This window comes from Notolabrus celidotus, chromosome 8, assembly GCF_009762535.1.
Source record: "Notolabrus celidotus isolate fNotCel1 chromosome 8, fNotCel1.pri, whole genome shotgun sequence".
Lineage (NCBI taxonomy): Eukaryota > Metazoa > Chordata > Actinopteri > Labriformes > Labridae > Notolabrus > Notolabrus celidotus.
The window spans coordinates 7,124,772-7,129,765 of record NC_048279.1 but is presented as its reverse complement, the minus strand read 5'-3'; positions in this window follow the sequence as shown (position 1 = coordinate 7,129,765).

Genomic DNA, 4,994 nt, shown 5'->3' with positions numbered 1-4,994 from the left:
TATCACAGGGATTTTACTGTACTTTTTTTTTTTTACTTTAAAGTGTAACACAACAAAATAGTAACATACTGTATGTATCCTCTTGGGTACAATCTTTCAGGACTCAAAAGGATGAATGTTGAAAGCCACAAGTTAAAGAGAAGATGCTTAATTTAAACCAAGAAAGCAGACTGATGCAACATGGACTTAATTGTGGATTTTGATGGAAACCCTTTGAAAAGGCCACATGGCCGATCACAGTTTAGGATTCTGCCATGCCCTGATCTGTCCCTGAATGATTGAGACTTAACATCACCTATTGTCGGTCTGTGATGAGTTCATGATGTGACTTTATGTATAGTGTAACACATGGTGGAGGTGCGGCTAAAGGGTCTGTCAGTTGTGATCCTTGTGTGTGAGATTCTTGCAAATATTTCACTTACACCTGTATAAATATCAAGACTCAATCAATCCATAAGGGAACAGTGTTCTATCAGGGGAGTTTACAGACTGTTTTGGCAAAGGCTAGCCCGAGTGAAGGACTTACTGTACTTATGAAGGGGTGCTGTTACGAAAGTGCAAAGCCTTTAGCTACTGTACAAGTCATATCTATTAATTTATCTATTCTTATATTTGTGCCTTCATTGATAAGATAGCTGAAGAGAGACAGGAAGTGTGGGAAGTCTTGCAGCAAATGGTCGTGAGTCGAACCAGCATCCTCTGCGACCAGGACCATAGCCTCTGTACATTGAGCGCGTTTAGACAGCTAGAGTGCTTTTTAGTTAAATAAGTTCCCTAGCAGTTAACTTTATAAGCTATAAGCCAAATTTCACTGAAATGTGAGGACAAATAAAGCAGCCTGCTGCAGCGCCGAAGTTGCAAAAGTTTTTTTCCCCCCAAAACCAAAATAATAAAACAGAGTAAAATAACTTTATCCCTGAAGACAATTTGCAATATTTTCCTCTCTGGCCTTCAATCTCTGTCATCTCGGTTTTATTCTTTCAGGTTTTATCATCCGTGTCTTCCTCTGTCCTTCCTTTTATTCCCCTTCCTCCTTTTCTTCCGTCACTTATTAAACCCCTCCCTCTTCTCGATCCCCTCCGATCCTCTCCCTCGGCCTTACTCCAAACTTTTGTTTAGAGTTGGATTTTGTTTCTCATCCTCTCACTGTGTCAAGTTCAGCTGTTGTTTGGACAAGTCTTTACAGTCCTTGTAATTTAGTGTTTTGGTGCTGTTATGTGAAACCCCTTCCTCTGCTCTTTCTCCATGTCCGTGTGTATATGTTATCCTCTCCTCTCTGGCCTTGTTCCATGCTGTGTTTTTCCTGACACATCACAGTGAAGCTTTAATTCTGCAGCAGGTTTGACACTGAGTGGTCTGGAAGTTTTCAAAGCCTCCATCAGCTCTTCTTTTCCTTCCTGCATGTTCTGTTCAGAGATGACTTTAGTGGAGCAGCTGGGATTGCGTGTGGCTCGCACGTAACATTTCTTGTGTTTATACCTTAATAAGAGTTTCCAAAGGATCTCTGACAGCACACTGGGTCACTTCGGCCTTTTAATGATGGTTGTTTGAGGGCCACAGAGAATCTAGCAGGAGACTATGGGCCTGATCTACTAAGATCCCAAATAACGAGCACTAATTTGCGTGTGTACATAATAATTTTGCACGTGCTATTTCTGGGCGTGTTGCGGGTGATCTACTAAGACTGCGTGTGCAAATGATAACGAGTGCAAAAGTGGTGCGGACCGCCCTATTTTAATGAGGATTTTGCGTGTGCTATCGGCTGTCACCATGTAGAGTTTGAGAGAACAGAGTGGTCTTAAGCAATAAATGAAGTTTGAAGACATGGAGTTGGAGGTTTTAGTGGAGGAGGGAAATAAACACATCGGTGAACTCCAGCAGAGACATCTCAGCGTTAGAAATGCGATTTGGGAGGCCATCTGTGAAAAGGTGAATGATGTGAGAAAAAACAGAAGATCTGCCGATGAAATAAACGCATCTACTCTACTCCAAAACGCAATCAGTGTTTTGATGGAGTTTAGAGAGCGATTTGATGAGGCTTAGTCCGCCACTCTTGCTCTAGAAAAGTTAGGCGTCACTTGGATGAAGACAGTCGCCTCACTGTCCCACGGAGCAACTTTCGGGAGAACGTTTTCAATGCCTGAAATCATCATCCAGCAACTGTCCCAAAGATTCACCAGCTTAAATGGAACTGGGAACATGTTTGAGTCAATTCACCCCAACACACTGCTGAAAGGACGAGATGAGGAGTTATGCAGAGCTGCCTGGCGCAGCTCAGTGAGCGCTCATTCTCCAAGTTAAAACTAACTAAAAACCCCTTGATGAGCACGATGGGACAGAATAGACTGAGTGGACATGTCATGTTATTTATTGACAATCACAGATCAAAGAAAATGGACATATAGTGCATCGTGAACAAGTCCGCGGAGCTTAAGGCTCGTCCAAACAGTGGTGAGTAGGCCGAGTACTTCATATTGATTTTTTGTTTGTATGTGAACATGTGGGCCGCTGTGCCAATTTGACTAAACTTTATATCTGTTGATACAGTGACCTACTGTGCTCTCATTATATGAAAAAGTTAAAGTGGGTGTCAGAATGATGCGGTCGCTATCCGTGGTGCTGAACTGCTTTGAATTTGTGTTGTTTTATTATTATTATTTTGTTATCTTGGTTTGATTGACTAAAACATTTAGTAATGCTTGTAAGCCCAGCTTTTACGGGCATGTTGTAAAGCAATGTTATGATGAGCTTTACAGTGACCGCGGCCATGTGTGCGTAATGCTGTGCCAGTTTGCACCTTCCTTTCAAACGTGCTAAATATAGACGCAAAACCAGCGCCCGCTATCTGCTTCAGGTTTGATAAATCACATTGCGTGTGCTAAATGATTACATTTGCATCTCCTCCTCCCAGTATTTTGCGCGTTCTGATGATCTACATGTATTCTGCATATTCATGAAGGCAAACACGCTAAATGATTTGCGAGTGCTATTTTGCTCATTTGACAGACGCAATCCTCGGTGCTCCCGGTTAGTACGTCAGCTTTCAAGTTTGCACGTGTTTTTATACACGCAAACCTTTAGTAGATCGGCCCCTATGTGTGTGCGTTTTATTAAAATAACTTGAATTTGATGTTTTTTTCATCCATCTGAAAATGGATATGACAAGAAGGTGACAGCATGGAGGATTTGTTTCAATACTGAATATGAACAATGACGTATGTGTGTACAACATAAATCCACCAGCACTCAGTGATTAACCCACACAAGCCTATCCTCTACATAGACAAGAATATATTTATACGTATGCCAGTCATCTTTAATTTCAAATGACTGTATTTAACCTGATTTAATATATTTTCCTCCTCCACAGTTTTTCCAATGTCCCAAATTCTCACCATGTTTCTAAACCTAACCACCTCCTCCTCCTCTGACTGAGCTGCATCTGTCTTCGTTATATTTAGGAACCACTACTTCTTCTCTCGGTTAAAGAGGGGATGTAATATGAATTTAATACTCACATAACATTTATGACTTAAATAATATGTCAACTACAATAGAGAGAAGGCACAGAGCAGCAGCAATAACAGGTGGCCACACTATAAAACGTATTCTTTGCTCAAAGGGGATCATAACTTCCAAATTGAAAAATATAATGATGTTTGAGTGATGAGGACTTGAAACCTGAGATTGATGGGGCCTAAAATCGATAGGGCCCGATCTACTAAAGGTTTGCGTGTATAAAAAAACGTGCAAACTTGGTAGCGCACGCAAAGCTGACGTACTAACCGGGAGCACCGAGGATTGCGTCTGTCAAATGAGCAAAATAGCACTCGCAAATCATTTAGCGTGTTTGCCTTCATGAATATGCAGAATACATGTAGATCATCAGGACGCGCAAAATACTGGGAGGAGGAGATACAAATGTAATCATTTAGCACATGCAATGTGATTTATCAAACCTGAAACAGATAGCGCGCGCTGTATTTGCGTCTATATTTAGCACGTTTGAAAGGCAGGTGCAAACTGGCACAGCGTTACGCACACTTGGCTGCGGTCACTGTGAAGCTCATCATAACATCGCTTTACAACATGCCCACAAAAGCGGGGCTTACAAGCATTACTACATGTTTTAGTCAATCAAACCAAGTGAACAAAATAATAATAATAATAATAAAACAACACAAACTCAAAGCAGTTCAGCACCACGGATAGCGACCGCACCATTCTGACACCCACTTTAACTTTTTCATATAATGAGAGCACAGTAGGTCACTGTATCAACAGATATAAAGTTTAGTCAAATTGGCACAGCGTCCCACATGTTCACATGCAAACAAAAAATCTATTTGAAGTACTCGGCCTACTCACCACTGTTTGGACGAGCCTTAAGCTCCACGGACTTGTCCACGATGCACTGTATGTCCATTTTCTTTGATCTGTCATTCTCAATAGATAACATGACATGTCCACTCAGTCTATTCTGTCCCATCGTGCTCATCAAGGGGTTTTTAGTTAGTTTTAACTTGGAGAATGAGCGCTCACTGAGCTGCGCCAGGCAGCTCTGCGTAACTCCTCATCTCGTGCTTGCAGCAGTGTGTTGGGGTGAATTGCCTTGAACATGTTCCCAGTTCCATTTAAGCTGGTGAATCTTTGGGACAGTTGCAGGATGATGATATCAGGCATTAAAAACGTTCACCCGAAAGTTGCTCCCTGGGACAGTGAGGCGACTGTCTTCATCCAAGTAACGCATAACTTTTCTACAGCAAGAGTGGCAGACTAAAGGCTGATTTATACTTCTGCGTCTCCCCTACGCAGCAGGGGCTGACGCGGACATGAGCCCCACATACTTGTGCGTCGGTGTGTCTGTGTCGCGCAGTAATTCTCCGCCGAAACGCTAGAGGGCAGTGCGGTCTCTCTGATAGCCGGTCGCCTACATCCGGCCCGCTACAATCTCTGTTTACTTTTCCACGGTGATTCAGAGCGCGTTATGTTAA